This window comes from Limulus polyphemus, unplaced genomic scaffold, assembly GCF_000517525.1.
Source record: "Limulus polyphemus unplaced genomic scaffold, Limulus_polyphemus-2.1.2 Scaffold1904, whole genome shotgun sequence".
Lineage (NCBI taxonomy): Eukaryota > Metazoa > Arthropoda > Merostomata > Xiphosura > Limulidae > Limulus > Limulus polyphemus.
The window spans coordinates 52,086-71,658 of NW_013667514.1; the positions used below are offsets into that span (position 1 = coordinate 52,086).

General features: G+C 32.6%; 1 long non-coding RNA gene across 2 annotated transcripts in view; it reads left to right on the forward strand.

Moving 5' to 3' along the window:
• Positions 1-3,904: 3,904 nt before the first annotated feature.
• LOC111087231 overlaps positions 3,905-19,573 on the forward strand; it is a 90,338-nt gene continuing 74,669 nt past the window's right edge. For both annotated transcript variants that reach the window (XR_002611945.1, XR_002611946.1), the window contains exon 1: positions 3,905-4,022. This is a non-coding gene — a long non-coding RNA (uncharacterized LOC111087231). The remainder of the gene's footprint in view (positions 4,023-19,573) is intronic.

A 19,573-nucleotide genomic window follows, 5' to 3' on the forward strand; every position in this document is an offset into this window, starting at 1 on the left:
TGGATGTATACTTTCAGATACGTATGTAACGTTTTATGTGTATGGATGTATCCTTTCAGATACGTATGTAACGTTTTATGTGTATGGATGTATACTTTTCGTGGATATAAGTTTCATATTTTGGTGAACTATAGAAGAAAAAAAATTGACAAACTACATTTTACTTTTTTTTACTTGCTATTTCTCAATAAGAGTAAATACAAACTGAATTTCATGTTAACTGCGTTTACGAGAAACATCTAACGTAAATAACTGACACGTGCTACAAGACCATGTTTGTCATATAGAGTTTATGACCCTCCCCTTAACAAGAATGCATATATGTTTCACTGGCATCATTGATATGTTCCTAATCCTTGATTTTATCTAACATAGACAAAACAAAAAGTTTTCACTCATGGTCTAAATAGATAGTTATTTCTAACTCGATATTCAAATATGTAAACATTTTCTAAATCTATTTTATTTTACTGGTAAATATTTCTGCCTAATTAATTACTCAGTTACTTAGTCACTGTTCGGATTACTTGGAATGACATTATTTCTCGCCATTGGGATGAAACAGAAAAAAAAAATGTGATGAAAGAGATATACATTACTAACTTATTACAACCTACCGTGACATTAATGAGTGTTTTGAAACATGGACCTTGTCGTTTCTTATCTATGAAATATTCTAATTTCTTATATTGTTTACATTAACCAAATGTCCTCGGATGAAAGTTTAAAAACGTATTTATCTCTATTAAGTATACCTATTGCTAGCAGGCTTAGCTACACTACTACTATTATTTCATCTAGTTAACAATGAGATATTTTAGAAAAAAACACATTAATATACACTTGACTACTAATAAATTATATAGTCAGACATATTTGTTATAACTTCTTATAAATCTGATAGTTTGTAATGCCAAAATTCGGGGTTTGATCCTTGCGGTAGATACAGCGTAAATAACCCATTGTGTAGCTTTGCCCTTAAAAGCAAACGGAAAACCATATTGTGAAACAATGCTACTTAAGTGTTTCCTTTGTAATCACTTGCAAATAAATAGCTTATGATTTAAGTAACAAGGTGTAATTATCTTAAAGGGTCATTTGTTACGTCACGTATTATAACTACTTCCTTTAAATATAAATAATATAATGTAATGACTTGTGTCAGCGTTCAATGAACTAACTTGCGCAGTTAAAAATTCTCAATTTTAATCCACCTTCGTATTTCAAATTCTTTTGGCATCTAGATAAGAATCTTATGCAGAGACCTATAGATAGATGAAATAAAATTACAGTCTAAATAGCGAAAGCAGTTTTTCCGTGACAGTTTTCGTCACTCATAAAAACTTGAATTCATTTAGTCTTTTAAAGACCATATTTATCATTGTCGTTAGAGTTTGTTTGGCTCCAGTCACTAATGTTTCTGCACAGAATAGTTTCAAAAAACCCGTTATTATCTCGGACATACTAGATTCTACAAACATATATATATATATATTAAATTGTATAATAATCTGTTTGTTCTAGCAATATAATTTTGTAAGAACACAGGTCAAGATAATTTGTTTATATTGGTGAGTGTAATTCATGATACTGCAAACTGTAATTTAAATTGGTTGTATACAAGATCCGTATAATTGAAGCACAGTACATAAGATAACTTTAAATACAGCATTATCACTTTTACAATATGTTTTTGATGCACCAATGTATATATATCAGTGTATATATATAGAAAATACAATTAACTTATTGAGGTAAAATAGATACGTATAGAACGACAATGTAGTTCCAAATGAGTAAGTTTTATTGGTTATGTGATTTATTATAAATTTTTAAAATTTCATGTTATCAAATTAACAGAAGTGTGATTATGCTATAAACCAAGGTGATAGTTTTAACCAAGCACAGGTTTACAAAAGTTTGATGCCCCACATTCTTTGATTATTAGGTTGTGTATTACAGTACACGTCACAAAAAATGGTATGCAAGTTTTGTTTTTTTAAATAATGAAAAATTTTTATTTTAAATATTCAATAAGAAAATTGTTGATAAACTTCCAAATGCATAGTGACATGTTAATTTACCAAATGCATAGTGACATGTTAATTTATTTAATTCCTAAGTTTTCAATGCTTATTTTTAAGTTATTTAATAGTAACTAGAAGGAACACAATGCTGAGATTGATAAACGTAAGTTTCTTGGTTACAGTAGTTATAATACTAGTAAACATTTTTTTCAATTGTTTAATCTACACATCCATTCCGATGAATTGTTAGTTCATAATTAATCATACAAATTAATCATGTTAAAGCTACAAATACTTATTACAGAACTTAAGCAATATTTACAGAACCACTTGGTATTTTGTGTACGAATAAAGATTAAGTGTTGACGACACTTTTGATGAAAATTAGGTCAGTGTTCAAAGATTACAACATATCGTTTATGAATCCAAACAACAAATTGATGAGTTATGAACATTAAAAATCCCAAAACTGTTGTATGGGACAGATTTTGATGGGTTATTAACACGTGAAACCCTAGAGTATATTCTAATAAATGGACATGATATACTGTATATACAACAAATTGATGAGTTATGAACATTAAAAATCCCAAAACTGTTGTATGGGACAGATTTTGATGGGTTATTAACACGTGAAACCCTAGAGTATATTCTAATAAATGGACATGATATACTGTATAAACTTTTCACTGATGATGAAAGAATGATTGAATTATGGACACGTTCTGGTAAGTGGACAATATTGTTTCTTACAGTGTGTTATACACAGTGAGTTAAGCACAAAGCTACACAATGGGCTACCTGTGCTCTGCCCACCACGGGTATCGAAACTCCGTTTTTAGCGTTGTAATTCCGCAGACATACCGCTCTGTCACTGGTAAACCCACTTGTTAAAGTATATATTGGACATTTTTAATACGTCTCTTACCGATCATTGAAACTTTCCTAGTCTTTTATGGTCATACTTAACGGTCAATTGTGGTAGATTGGTTGTTATAGTGGTTTTAAAATATTACTTACTGGTCATTATTCAGATATAATTATGTTTACACGAGACGGACGACTCGTGCATTAAGGTAATAGATAGATGTGTATGTATAGTTCAAAGTTAATACGTTTCAATATTCAACATGTCCCAACTGGACTGCTTTATCAATAGAAAAGGAGGTTGATATAACTAGTGTTGGTGAAGGGAAGAAAACCTATAAACATGTGTTAGGTGCTCAGCTGATTATTTGTACTTTATCTACCTATTCAGTTATCTCTGTAACTTATTTCTACCTTTTGCTTTGATATTTGTGATTCTCTCTATCTCTCTCTTGCCTTTAAAATCGTTGTCTCTCTTTACTTGTTTTATCTGTCGTTTGGGAATTTTTTATCTTTCAGAATATTGTGAATAATTATGATCAAACATAACTTTTCAACTTCGAAGGCTTCAGAACTTTATTTATGTTAACAAAATCATACGGACCAAAATAACGATAAATAGACTGATAAATAAATAAATGGAGTTATGGAAAACATATAGGTAAGATTAGATAGATATAAATGTTTTCCACGGAATAGAATGTAAGGATTAAATTAGTCTAGCCTATTCTAGAACACTCCTTGTTATAACATGAACGTTATTATGTTAGGAAGAGAACAGAATTTCTTACTGATATAGTAAACTTACTTATATTGAAGTTTTCGAGAAACTATCCATTCAAACTCCTTATGTAACTCATTAGTTCGTCTTTAAATTAGCCCTTTTATAATCCTCGATCATGGCCGCCTCTCTGATGACGTTCAGTTTCAATCTCAACCGTCCTGGTGTCGTAAAAACAGTAAGAACTCTGGCAGTCCACCCCTTTAACCCTTTGTTCCCGTAGCCGCGCCCGTGTGGAGCCTCCATTTGTACATAGAGAATATATACATTTCTGTACAACTAGTTTGGGTTAGTTAACGTAGGATACCTGCCAGCCTTCGCACCATCTGCTTCAATGGGATAGTCAGGTAGGAAAACTTTTTCTGTTTAAAGAATCTGGTTAAATGTTGTTGTTGGTTTTCCTAACTTGTTCTTTCACATCGCCGTTTTATAACTAGTGTTAAACCCATTTACCTACTTCTTTGAATCATCAGAATACCATAGAATATTTAAACAGACCTAACACTATTATAGGTGTAAAATATACCTACTCTTTCAATCATCAGAATACCATAGAATATTTAAACAGACCTAACACTATTATAGGTGTAAAATATACCTACTCTTTCAATCATCAGAATACCATAGAATATTTAAACAGACCTAACACTATTTTAGATGTAAAATATACCTACTTCTTTTTGTCATATATATATATATATGAGGTAAATCCTTTTTTTTTCTGCAAAACATATTTTCATTTTTGTATATTTTGCTAAGACTGAATCTGATATAAAAATTAAATATGCACGTGTACTGTTTCAAGCTTTGAGTCTTCCTGCCGTTAATTTTATTAATTGTACATAACAATCTATACGACGGAAGTAAAGACTTCATCAGACTATTCAAACTAACCAAAAAAATATCGGTTCTCCAAAGACTTTAAAGGAAGATATACGCCGACGAAAAAAAAAAAAAAGCCCATAAAGAGGTCTGGTTGCAGCACACGAGGTGGCGTCTGTATTTAATGGAGAATCGAATGGTTTAGTACGGTAGTAAACTGTCTGGCTGTCTGGGACTTGAGATACTCCTGTTCTCTCTCTCACTTTAATGTTTATGTATATACACACTCTTGTCTCTCCGTGCAACCTTGACCTTCAGGGCATTGAGTGTAGGCTCTTCCCTCCTCCTTTCATCTTTCACAAGACTCTCCCATATTTCTGCATGAGTACGCGTACAATTTATCGTGTGTTATAAGAACGACAAAGTTGACTACGTATGGTAAGCGTTCAACGTGAAGATGCTTCGTTTTCCAGGGGGGGGTATGGGTGACGGGTAATGCAAATATGCCGCTTTACAGCTGTGAGCTTTGAAATATTTTTATGTATTTATTTGTTTCAGTTCTGTTTTTTTTCTGTATATCAAATTATCACTGGTATACCTTAACTTCGTATTTCATATATATATACTTTTTCCAATCTTGTACTTGTATTTATATTTCTACTCCAGATCACGAACAAATAATTCAATTTGATAATTGGGTGGTAGAATTTATACAAGTTAATTTCTGGTGAATATAAATTGAGTATTTGTTACCTTATACTAAATAGAAATCCTAATATGGTATTTCTTGCTCTTGTTGGTTTAAATATATCTATCTAGAGTTTTAACCCATTTCTTAACCGAAATGAGACGATTGCGGTGTATTAATCTCGAACACCAGCTTCTTTAAAACTAAGTAAAGTGTGTTCAGAAACTTTGATAAAATACAAACATACCCATTATAGTAATATTAGACTTGAAAAGAACAGGAAAAAGGGGAAAAAATTGATGTAAGAGCTTAAGATTTGATTTCACGTAATCACATGTATTCAGGTGTCAACTGAACTTGATGGCGCCAAAGAATTCTAAGTGGACAAATTTGAATCTGTACCCTATTATTTCAAACTAGCTTATGAACGACTTGCTTGTTCTCTGGAAGACACGAACATTATTTCCTTTTCCCATAAACCCATTTTCTATGTATAGGTTCCTTTATGTGTTCGTGAAATGCCCATTTTTAATTGTCTCTCTCTCCTTTTTTTTATGCTGTTATAGTTCAACAAGGATTGTTTTGTTCAGACAGCTCACAGCTGTTGTCGGATTGATCGTTTGAATTTTGCTTGGAAGCTCGTGTCTGAGAATCACCGTTCTCAGCTTCAGAATTTTGTTTGTTTGTTTGTTTTTTCTGCTAGTAGCAACGCTGTCGAATAAACGCACGTTAATAGGCTAAAGGAGAAGGAGATAAGTCCATCTGCTTTAAGATGGTTTCTCTCAAGTTTATAACGAAGAATTAACTGTACTGAGAAAAAGAAGAACCTAACAATAGATGATCTTTATCAGGGAAGAAACCCAACAATCTGGGAAAGACCCGTATATTACATTTTTGCACTTTAATTAATAGTGTCGTTTGGCCAAAGTAGGATGCAATATTTATCAGCCATATGATAACCAATCATACTAGCCTTATTGATTTTAAGTATTTTCTAACTATCTATCTAAATACAGAAATAAATAAAACCCGTAACCTATCTTTCGGTACTTCGTCTTGTTAATGTCCTGAATTTATTATTTTCTTGAAGTGTTATGTTAAATTGAGGAACTTTGAAAACGAAACAAAATATGAGCAAAAATAGTTTTAAGTGTATAAAGAATAGTAGGAAGTACACGAAGGTTCATCAATACACAGAAACACCAAGTATGGATGTAAAATATTACATGTAATATGATGGATGTTTCTTAAAGGCAAAACTAATGATTAATATTCTCTTTAGTTCCATAAATTCATCAGATCTACCACTAATAAATATTTCTAAAAATATGAAATGTACTTTCGTGATGTGAAAATGAGAAAAAACTTCTTGCGTAAATATAATTTCAGGTTGCATACAATTTATGAGAGTTGATTGTGGTACAGGTGTATATCTGAATAAATTCTGTCACTCCGACCCCTGAAATACTAAATGGCTGAACTCTGCTTGAAAATAAATAATGTACATTTATATAGGAAAGTATGATAAGCCGAAGAGTTATGGGAAATATTTTATTTATTCATATATTTTTAGCCGCGGCATAGCGGCTCATAGAACGGCTCTGAGTTGTTTATGTTTTTGTCTTTTCAAGTACAAACTTTTAGTTCGTAACTCCGTCATCTCTTGAGCGATTTGAGATCTAATTACAGTTTTGGACTCGTGAAATCCAACCCTTTCGATTGATATATTTGATCCCACCAAGGTGGTTTCATAGATTAATTTACTCTAATCCTGCCTAAAATAATTTTCATTTGATGGTAGGCTGGTAAAGATCCTGATGAATAATAAAATTGAATCAGGTATACGCGAGCCCCACGATCGGTACTACTGGCGCACAAAAATATAGCTAATAAAAAGGAATAAAAAAAGATTTCGTAGATTGATTTACTCTAATCCTGCCTAAAATAATTTCAAGTGCCGCGGCTATTGAGGATTCCCTCTTTATTAATATTATAGTTGCATATTCATCCTTTATAAACATATAAGTCTTGAGAACAATTTGGTTTGCTTATAATGAAAATAACTGAAATTTCGCCAGATTTTATCGATAAAAGCCTGGGTATCATCTGGAGAAAGTTGACAAATTGAAATCAGCCAAGAACAGGAAGGTAAATTCAAGCAAAAAATAAATTAAGCACTTTATTAAATTGTTCTTTTTAATCTCACACACTTGTTAAGAAAATTAATCGTTTAGAGAACATAGTTATAATATTAGTCAGGAAAAATAATAAATTAATTTAAATATAAGTACTGTATTTATATAAAACGTTAAAAATAAATCTCGCTACATACATTAGATTTCTCTACGTAAACGTCTGGTATTCTCGACATGGAAAACCTTTAAAATTTAAACACTGAAAAAATAGTTCTTTCTAAACTGTGGTTGAATTCTAGAAAAATTAATTTTCTGGTGGCTGATTAATTATCTAAATTTCTAAAAAATAAATCAATTCCACATTGATTTAGCCTCATTAGCCTTAAAAATTACCTTACCTTGAGCCATTCAAACTGTCACCAATTTCTCTTTTCATACAATTTGCGTTTCATTCTTACCTCAATACTTCTCAGTCAATTTGTTATTCTCTTGGGAAGAATATTTGTTAGAAATTCATGCCACAAATACTAACTATTGAAGTCTAGACTTCTTCTTTAACAGCACTTCTAGACTTTTTTCTTTAACAGTACTTCTAAACTTCTTCTTTAACAGTACTTCTAGACTTCTTCTTTAACAGTACTTCTAGACTTCTTCTTTAACAGTACTTCTAGACTTCTTCTTTAACAGCACTTCTAGACTTTTTCTTTAACAGTACTTCACAATTAGTTAGTTATAACCTTTAGAAGTATCTTCTTTCTCAGTTTTCTAGTGGGAGAACTCTTATGACAAAGTCATGCCACAATTATTAACTGTTTAAGGTCTAGATCTGTATAACAATGTTTCCCAATTAGTTAGGTATAATATTTGAAAGTGTCTTCTTTCTCAGTTTTCTAGTTTTTACCTATTAACTTTTGAAGGCCTAGACTTCTTTAACAACACTTCTCAATTAGTTAGTTGTACACTTGGGAAAATTCTTCTTTCTCAGTTTTATAGTGGAATAACACATATGGCAAAGTCATGCCACAGCTATTAACTGTTGAAGGTCTAGATGTATTTAACAATACGTCCCAGTTAATTAGTTATACCCTTGGAAAGAAACTTCTTTCTCAGTTTTCTAGAGGAATAACTCTTATGGCAAAGTCATGCCACAACTATTAACTGTTGATGGTCTAGATGTATTTAACAATACTTCCCACTTAATTAGTTATTCTCTAGAGAAGAATCTTCTTTCTTAGTTTTCTAGTGGAAGAACTCTTATGAAAAAGTCATGCCACAACTATTAACTGTTGATGGTCTAGATGTATTTAACAATACTCCCCATTTAATTAGTTATTCTCTAGAGAAGAATCTTCTTTCTTAGTTTTCTAGTGGAAGAACTCTTATGAAAAAGTCATGCCACAACTATTAACTGTTGATGGTCTAGATGTGTTTAACAATACTTCCCACGTAATTAGTTATTCTCTAGAGAAGAATCTTCTTTCTTAGTTTTCTAGTGGAAGAACTCTTATGAAAAAGTCATGCCACAATTATTAACTGTTGACATCTATACTTCTCTAACTTGTTCACAGGAGTTTCTGTTATTATAAACAGCGGACACCCTTTAATTTTTTAAATACATATTTTGGTAAAATCCAATTTTTTTTTTGGAAAATGTTAACTTCTATATCAAAACTATTGTATATTTACAATACAACTATGTATAAGTTGTATTGTACGTTTTATAAGTCTAATAAGAAATGAACGTTTCATTTTTATGAAGTTGCAAGAACTTAATTGCTAGTTTATGTGTGTACGATTGTGAAAGTGTATGCTTCTCAGGGTTTTGTTTATGATCTATTTGAAAATACAAAGTTATTGGTGTCACAAATATACGCTTGATATTTTAAACATATTACGATTACACCAGAACGCGTATATTCTTTTGCGAAAAAAGGGGTCGTTGTCGACTTTATGTGTACCATCTGCGGTAAAAACCCAGACCACATGGTAAACTGGCATGGGAACTAATATATTCAAACTCAGACCACATGGTAAACTGGCATGGGAACTAATATATTCAATACTATATTAAAACTTAAGTGAATAAATTGATGGTTCAAGAAAACAGAGCTGATGCAAAACATGCCTATCAAATAATAAAACGAGGCAACCAAATGTAACAAAACAAACTAGAATATGAAACATATCTTCACTCACTGTCGAAATGCAGAAGTAATAAGATTAATGGTTAGTTGTATATGCGTGTGTATATGTATCTTTGTATGTATGTGTGTATATAAGAACAGATATGTGTGTTTAAGCCCACAAAGTGTCATAGCTAAATCTACTACTCACCGTCTTCATTTAGACGTGAGAAGATACTTAACCATAATGAAACAATATTTCATTAACATTGACTCCTGCAACCAGACCTCTTCTGAAATTGACAAGAGCTACTATCGACTTTATAGAAAAATGCGATAATTTCCCAGGGTTTTAGGAGCCAATCGGAGGATGATTTCACCTAGAGCTGTAATAAAACTATTTCCTGAAGAACTGTATGTAAGCCATATGTAGGCGGTTTCATTTAAAACTCTATTGCGGTTAACCATAGCAACATACAAGATGAAAGTTTTTAATTTCAATGACTGTGAAGAAAATAATAAAGTTTCAGCTAGAACAAATATGAAACAAGGCTTTTGTAAGTGTTAAAAGTAGTTTCAGCTAGAACAAATATGAAACAAGGCTTTTGTAAGTGTTAAAATTAGTTTCAGCTAGAACAAATATGAAAACAAAGCTATTGTAAGTGTTAAAATTAGCTTCAGCTAGAACAAATATGAAAACAAAGCTTTTGTAAGTGTTAAAATTAGCTTCAGCTAGAACAAATATGAAAACAAAGCTTTTGTAAGTGTTAAAATTAATATTATTAACACATGTGAATAAAATGAGTAAAACTATAAATGTTTCGCCTTTTTACTTGAATGAAACGTTAACTTGGAATGAATGCATGGAAGAAGAAATACTGATGTTTACCAGTTAATTACATAGATATACATCTAATCAAACGAAGTTTTATTAACAGGCACCACACACTTAGCCAGTAATTTGAAAATAATTCAATGTTGAACTCTCATTAGAAAATTGGTCCATATAGCTAAACATAAAACCGATATTTGAGAACTAGCCAGTTAAGTGTCTATGCTTTGTATCATTGTAATAAATTATGGTAAACGCTCCTGTTTATGTGATTTTATCACGATAGGTGTTTATTCAGTTATGTTTTTCTGAACTTTATTTATAATGTTTGGATAGATTTATATGATCTATTAAGCTTTAACGACTTTTCAAGTACATGTGTGAGTGAGTGGGTACCTAATTATGTTAATATATAATGTATTTCAAAGTTGAGAGTTTCACTTATGACCATTGCATGTCACAGTAATTAATATTAGCTTACTTTATGATTTTATAAGAAATCTAGGCTGAAGTTAAACTTTTCGAATTTTTAACATCTACTGTAATTCTGCCTCTCTTTTTTTTTACACAGCGATTTAAATTATAAATTTTCATACTGAATATTTTGTTTGAACCTCCATTATATATTTAAAAAATATATATGTCTTTAATGTTTTTAAGTAATATTTAGTTGATAAATTTTAGAGGATAACCTGTGATGACCGGATGAAAGGGAAACTATATAATCCACTAAAATGCATACATCTTGTTTGGGTCGTAAAAAAGTTAGTGGATTAAAACGTTGTTCCTCTAACAGATTACTTATTCACTTGTCATTCGTTTATCATTTAAGTAACACCTTCTCAAAGGTCTGCCATTTTATTCATTTATAATTTGAAGGTTCTCTTTTGTTTGTTGTCAGGTAAACTTGAAGCAGAATGCAATGATGAGAAAGCGCTTTTATATTCAAGTTTCAATGAAAAAAAAAAACATTTTGTTTCAAAAATTTCACGCTAATCTACATAAAGGGCCAGATGCACATGTCTGTTCTTAATTTTGATCTAACAGACGAGAGGGAAGACCACCAGTCAACAGCACCCACCAGCAAAGTTTGGACTACGCTTGTCTGATGGAATAGTGAAATTTGATTATCATTTTTACAACACACTCACTGCCCCAAAGTGTAGATTGCGTTTTTGAGGCAACGGACCGAGAACCATGAACCCTCGAATTCATCATCTGAGTACGTTAACCACTAAGCCACGTCGGGCCAAGACATAACATAAAACCTATGTATATGTCTATCACTTTCATTTCTTTATCGGTGACGTCCTCGCAATTGTGCGGTTGTATCACTCTGTGTTTTAAAAATGTTTAAAGCAATAATAAATATGTATCTATTTATTTCTCATAATATGTTATAAGACTTCTCTCTTTAAAAGCATCAAATTTTATAAAATGCTGACGTTGCCATTTCTCGTGATTTTGTAAAGAGCCTGACATGGCTTAGAAGTTAAGGCGATTGACTCGCTATTTGCGAATTGTGAGTTCGTATCCCGTCAAGAACATGCTCTCTCTTTCAGCCGTGGTGCCGTTATAATATACAGCCAATCCCACTAAGAGTGGGTGGTGTTGACTAGTTTCCTTCCCTTCAGTTTTTCACTTCTAAATTAGGGACGACTAGCGCAGGTAGCCCTCGAGCAGCTTTGTGCGAAATTCCAAAAACAATTTCGAATGAAATCAGAGTTTCAAAACATTAGAATTACAATGTTAAATAGTATTGACGCATGAATATATTTCGATTTCGCTTAAAAAATATTTTGTCTAAATTTTGATAGCAAAAAAAAATTTCATTAAATCATCAAAAAGTGGTGAACTATGAATGGGAAATTGAATATATATTATGCATGTTTAATATTTCTAAATAATGTTTACACATTACAAATTAGATAGGACAAAACTGCAGACGTAAAACCTTTTTAGCACAAGAAAATGTATACATTATTTTAGAAATTATACAAACCTCAAAATTAAGTTTATTAAAAGAGTTGTGTTTGTTTATTATTTGTAATTAAGCACAAAGCTACACAAAGAGCTATCTGTGCTCTGCCCACCACGGGTATCGAAACTCGAATTCTAGTGTTGTAAGTCCGCAGACATACCGCTGTGCCATTGGGGGGCAAAACAGTTGTGAAAATAAACATAAATGATAGAAAATTATTTTACAATAAATGGCCTCCCAATGGCTCAGCGGTAAGTCTGAAGGCTTATAACGCTAGAAACCGGGTTTCAATACCCGTGGCGGGGCCAGCGCAGATAGCCTATTGTAAGTTTTGTGTTTAACAATAATCAAACACAATAAATGCAGACAAATTTTGATTTCGTTGAGATTGTGTCGTTTTCACGTTTTAATGAATTTATCATACGTGAATATGTTCGGAATCTTCAAACATCTTTAGTATGGATTGATTAATGAGTGAATTAGTTCTGACTTTGTAAGTGAAAGAAGCGATATGTTTGCTCCCTGTCTCATAAAAAAAAGAAATATTGTTGTCTGGAGCTACTGTCTATTAATATTTGAGTCATAACTGATCAGAACTTTGGAGTGATTTTTTTCTGCTCAAAAAGAAACAGCTAACTCTGCCTTGTCCCATTCGACGTGTTTATCTAAATGATAATAATTTTCTGGGCTTGCTTAAATCTAAGCAAACATAAACATGGTGCCACAATTTAAACGCATACCGAGAAACTTACATAACTTTTTCTTATCAAACTCCAGAATTAAAATGTTTTCTTTCCCTTTTCTATAAGTTTGTTTATTTGTAGTTAACACAAAGCTACACAATGGGCTATCTATGCTGTGTCCATCACGGGTGTCGAAACCCAATGTTTAGGGTTGTAAGTCAGCAGACTTGTCGCTGAGCCATTAGGGCTTTGCTATGAGAAATCATATTAAAACTTTTTCCATACCTTTAATTTGTTCAGCTAGCAATTTTTTATGTACAAAACAAACTTTTAGATTTGCTGAAGATTGTGTACGTTATATTAAAACAATTTTGAATGTTTAAATAAGCAAATCACGTGACAAACACAGCCAGTATAAAGTCGCAATAGAACAGCATGCATCAGAACTACATTTTAAAATTGCTTAGTGTTACGAAACTAATTTTAAGCCATCGAATATTGATCACTTCTGGGAAGGATGTGTAACACAAAATATTCATACACTCAGATCATAAAGATGTGTTCAGATTGGATATTTAGAATTCCAAGACGAGGAAAATCATTGTATTTAATGACATTGACAAATTTAGGAATATGGATCCACTTGCTGTACCAAGACAATCTGAATAGAGACCTGCAACAAATCGTAGCCAAAATATTGTAAAAGCCGTACACGTGCCCCCAGTAACAGTATGCAACATAATCATAATTCATGTGTACAGAAGCTACTTCCATGATATATCCATTTAACCACAACGTTCTTTTGGATCTCTGGATCGCATAGCAGCTAGAGAATGAAACATGTATTCATGCTACTCTATACAAGTCAAAGCGGTAGAAGAGCGCATATAGTGTCCTGTGCGATCGGACTAATGAAACAGACACTGGAAAACCGTCGTCCTCGTACATCAGCTGTATTATAGAAAGCATGCACGGAGTAGTGGTATAATTTTGACATGACACCATACAACGGCGCCTTTTACAAGGAAAACAACGCAGTGTTATTGTCAAAATGCACTGTAGTCAAACAAAGTATGACTGGACGTGGCTACATGAACTGTAACGGCAAAAGTGTTTCACCATAATGTACTCATCATCTGTATATAATCTATAAGGTAAATAAACAATAAAAATATAATATATATATATATAAGTGTGTGTGTGTTGTGTTATAGTAAAGCCACATCCGGTTATCGGCTTTATGTCCCCCGACGGGACTCGAACCCCCGAGTTTAGCGTTGTTAATCCGTAAACTTACCACAATCCCACCGGGTGCATTATTTCTAAAACTTGAACATTATTGTGAGCTCGCTCATCTCTGCTGTATTATAAAAATTACTCATATCAGTTAGAACACGCACACAAAAACTTTATAAATTGTCGATTTGATAGAAGTTAATGCAACGTACAATGACAAAGGCAGGTAAAGCAGGTGTTTTTCCTCGTAAATCGAACAACTTTTTTTTTTCTCACTTCAAAGCAGCTTCCGTCAAGCCTTCCACAGGCAAGAGCAATTTTCTACCGTTGTGAGTTTCATGTGATCTTTCTCTCTTTTTGTTTTCTATCAAAATTTAAATGACAAGGGTGATTTACAAGCCAATTGCCATTTTTTATTTACGCTTATATACTAACTAGTATTTATTATTTAGTGTCATTTTTGTTTACTGACAGTTGTTTTCAGTGTGTTTGTTTTGTTGCCTTATTTAAATATAACTGTTTTTTTTAACTAATTTTTGCTACATTTCTTTATAATATGGAAAATAAAAAGAATACTGGTAAACATACAAACAAGACGTCTAAAATAATTTTATTCTTAAACATCATAGTGGATAGCGAGATAGGGGGCGAATCGGCGATTCCGGATTTCTAGACGAGATGGCGCTCAATACGTTCTTAAATTTCTATGAAAGCGACAGTCACTCTCAAAGAGACGGACGAAACGTTTGTGGGGACGGGTGATGCTATCTTGCCGCTTTATATCACTTAAAATTATTAGACTATTATTTGGAATGACGCTCCAAACGTTCCTTGTTTAGTTTCAAATATTATGCAAAGAGGATAGGGTCACAAAATTCAAACATTCGAAACTTTTTAATTTATATTAACATCCATATTAAAGATATATTCTCCAAATGCTCTGTATCAAAAGTGTGAAAAAATATTGTTTTATATTTAGTGATTTTTTTTTATTTTGTGAAAAAAAAATTTCTCGTAAAGCTACTTCCTCTAAACTTGAACTGATAGTTTGTATATTTTGGAGCAAAGCTATATCGGGCTATCTGCTGTGTCTTCCGCGGGGAACCGAACCATGGATTTTAGCGTTGTAAGTTCGTAGGCTTACCGCTATCCCACCAGGGTACTGAAGTCATAGGCTATAAGGAAGGCAGATAGTGATCAGCAGGCATCGCCAACTCTTGAGCTACCATTGTCTTAGCGAATAGTGGGATTGGACAGTTACTCTTATAGCGCACCAACGGCCCCAAAGTGCGAAGCGCGTTTGTTTTTGGAAACAAATTCAAAGTCCATGCACGCTAACCACTGAGCCACGCCCGTCTATGCAGCAAGGTTTAAAGTATTTGCACGCATACATGTACACACGCACACGTGCACCTGGTTAAAACGAAAAATGACCTCACTTTCGAGGAATAAAAGACACTGCACTTTATGAATAAAAGACACTTCACTTTTTGAATAAAAGACACTGCACTTTTTGAATAAAAGACACTGCACTTTTTGAATAAAAGACACTTCACTTTTTGAATAAAAGACACTGCACTTTATGAATAAAAGACACTTCACTTTTTGAATAAAAGATACTGCACTTTTTGAATAAAAGACACTGCACTTTAGACCTTCCATTATCTAGTTTGCAACAGATATTCACCAATACCCAAAGATTGAATGTTTGTGATAACGTTCTGATTTTCTGTTATTCAGTTTAAAGTGACCCGTTGTTTCTATTGGGTCACGTTATACGGGTTTGCAATGTCTCGAGTTATGCCTTGGGTAGCCAGATATGTGTGTAATTGGTTTCAGGATTATTTATAAATTACGCTGAAAATAACATCGTTTTGTCTTTGTAATCTCTATTAAACGTTTGAAGAAATAAAGGATTCGAAAAAATGTCATAAGAAAACAAAACAATAGATTATTATATGATAAAATGTACAAAAAGTATAGTTTTAACATATTGGGGCTAACTCTGAGGATTGATAGTGAAGCACTATTTTCACATGTATTACACACTAAATCGAAATCTATATATTAACTTCGGGCTTAATTTGGAATTAATATCTTGCAGCGAATTGTTTTGCGTATTAAAACTAGCTTTATTACGACGCTTTTGATAAATTATTGAAAGATTTGGTAAAAGTAAAACAAAACATAAAACATGACGATATTGTATTTATTTCATAATCTTGAGAACTGAGTTAAATAAGTAAATGTATATGACAATAGAAATAAAATGTTAAGGAAATAATTTATATTTAAGTACGTATTGTAAGAACGAGTGGATAGCACGTCAGCTTTTCGATAGAAAGAAAATCAAATTCCTACCACCACAAAAAGCAGTCCTTCTGAATTCCCTGAAGGTGTGAGCCGATTAGCTTGGTTTGTTTGTTTTGAATTTCGCACAAAGCTACACGAGGGCTATCTGCGCTAGCCGTTCCTAATTTAGCAGTGTAAGACTAGAGGGAAGGCAGTTAATCATCACCTCCCACCGCCAACTTTTTGGCTACTCTTTTACCAACGAATAGTGGTATTGACCATTACATTATAACGCCCCCACGGCTGAAAGGGCGAGCATGTTTGATAGGACGGGGATTCGAAGACGATTAGTAGCTTAAACATAGAACACAAAGAAGTTAGCAATTAATATCCAGTAATCGAGAAAAATAGTAACTAATAAATAACAAGACTTGGGTGATCGTGTAGGCTACTAATCATGATGACTTTTTATACTTATTTTCATAGGATGCCCTGGAAAAAATGTGTGTATCATGGAAAATAGCGTTCACCTCTGTTCATTCTGAAAGCTGTTGAAAATTCTGTTAATAATTTTGGAGAAGTATGTTTCGAATAAACTATTAAGATGCACACAATAAAGCTAGTTGGAATATGGATAGACAGCTAATCTAAACATTTGATTGGCAAATAGTTTTGTTTGCTTGTTCTTAAGCACAAAGCTACACAATGTGTGCTACCATCCACTGGTATCGAAACCCAATTTTTAGCGTTATAAGCCCTCATACTTACCGCTCAGACACAAGGGAAAGGAAGGACGTTGACAAATATATTTTTAATAGTTTTTAATTAATAGAAATAGTTAATGGAGAACGCACATTTTGCTGAAGAACAAGTATAAGTGCCATCTTCTATAATGGTTGGTTTGAATACGCGTCTCAGCCATCAATAAACCTATTCTCCCTGTGAACAGAGAGCTTTTTTCATGAGCACTCTTATTTCTGAAACTCCTACAAAGTAAAATGGCTCCATTATGTCTACCTCTTAATACGTCTCGAGCCTTATTAAAGAAATCAGTGTGTTTTTAATCCTTTTAAGTTTGAACTCACATTACGCACGTTGGCTTCAGGAGCATTGATCCATTTGTTTGTCTCAGTGTGTGTGTGTGTGTGTGTGTATGACGCTGAAATGATTGTGTAAATCCATCTGTGAACGACTTTCCAAACGCAAACCGGATATTGCAAGGAGCTGTGTGCTTACTTACATCAACCACTCTTATACTCACTTCCTACTTTTTCACAACACAGCTTACATCTTTCACACTCGCATCTCTCTACATTTAATTAAGTAGAAGTGTTGCTCTACGTGATAGTAATCAGCTATCTAAGCATTATTCCTACATTTTAGTTTGAAATGTCTGCTATGCTTACTATTGCAGCTGGTGAGCAATTGTTTTTACGTTTGAAAAGCTGGATTGGAGTTTAAAGTAATTATATTTTTTGAAGCGAGTACAAAGTTTTATGTAACAGAATAAATCACCCTTATATGTTGAGAATTTCTGTTCATAATGCTGTGATTCATGCAAGAGAACTGTACTGCCTTTTCCTGAATCTGCGTGAATGAAAAACCAACATAGTTTACTCTCTCCTGAACAAAACTAGAGAAGCAATATAAAATATTTAGGTTCAAAAGAAGCCCGTTTAACATAAGGGAATGCTTCACAACTGCTTCTGTTTTCCTGAGAAATCATTTATTATACTGTAAATAACATTTTAGCTTCTCATTGTTTTAATGACTTTTGAGGAACGTGCTAATAACTTATTTTGATGGAATTCCATAAGAAACTGAACATTTATTATTCTTTCTTGGCAGTCTATCTTCAGAACATTTATAAAACATTACTCGGTTCTTGTTGTTAAAGTAGCTTGAGAAACAATGATGACGCCCATTTTGTTTAGGGATGGCCATTAGAAAAAAGTACTTTTGATTCCGGTTGTAAACTAATTTGAAGTACGGTATAGAAGTGTATAAAACTCCCTTGACTCCTGTTCCTAGGAACCAGACGAAGATTATAAAATACCATCTTGATTCTTCTCCGTATATAGCTTGAAAAATGTTCTAAGCCTCTTTCTGACTAGTGTCCTAAAAACGATCGCAGAACATTATAAAAACCTTCCTGAATTCTCATCGCCACAAAACTTAAGAAATATTATGACACCTCTCTCGATTTTATCTTTATAAAGCTTGGGGAATATTATGACACCTCACTCGATTTTATTCTTATAAAACTTGGGGGATATTATAACACCTCAATCGATTCAATACTTATAAGACTTGGTGAATATTATAAAAAAAATTTACTCTTTTTTTTTTAAGGCTACTGTGGAAAAAATGTCAGCAGAGATTTCGATGAATGAGAGCCTAGCTGTTTTTTTTTATAATGTTATTCAGGCTAATGAAGAAAATATGTCTGTCTATAAAAGTCATTTCAGGTTTCTATGATAATCTTAAGATTAACCGAAGATTTTCATTATAGTCCTTAGTGTTTTTAAGGGCAAGAGTCAGAAAATACTATAATTATGTTCAACAGAACACCTTATTACAAGGGCTAAGATAAATCTATAAAATGTTCCAAATTCCTGAACAATAAAGTTATAACAGATTAATAGCTTGTTTCTCAGTTTACAAGTGTTAAGAAACATTTTTATAGTTCTCATACTTGTAAGGAAAGGAATCAATAAAAGTTTCTGAGAATATATCGAGATTCTTAAGTTTTTAATTGACAGACAAGAGAAGTCTAACAGAGTTACAGTATAAGAAAAATTGTCAAGACATACTTTTTCTATTACAATAATCAAGAGACTGCTATTACATTTATCAGATTTCCTTACAACAAGAATCGAGAGACTGCTATTACATTCATCTGGTTTCCTTACAACAAGAATCGAGAGACTGCTATTACATTCATCAGATTTCCTTACAACAAGAATCGAGAGATTGCTATTACATTCATCTGGTTTCCTTGCAACAAGAACCGAGAGACTGCTATTACATTCATCAGGTTTCCTTACAAAAAGAATCAAGAAACTGCTATTACATTCATCTGGTTTCCTTGCAACAAGAACCGAGA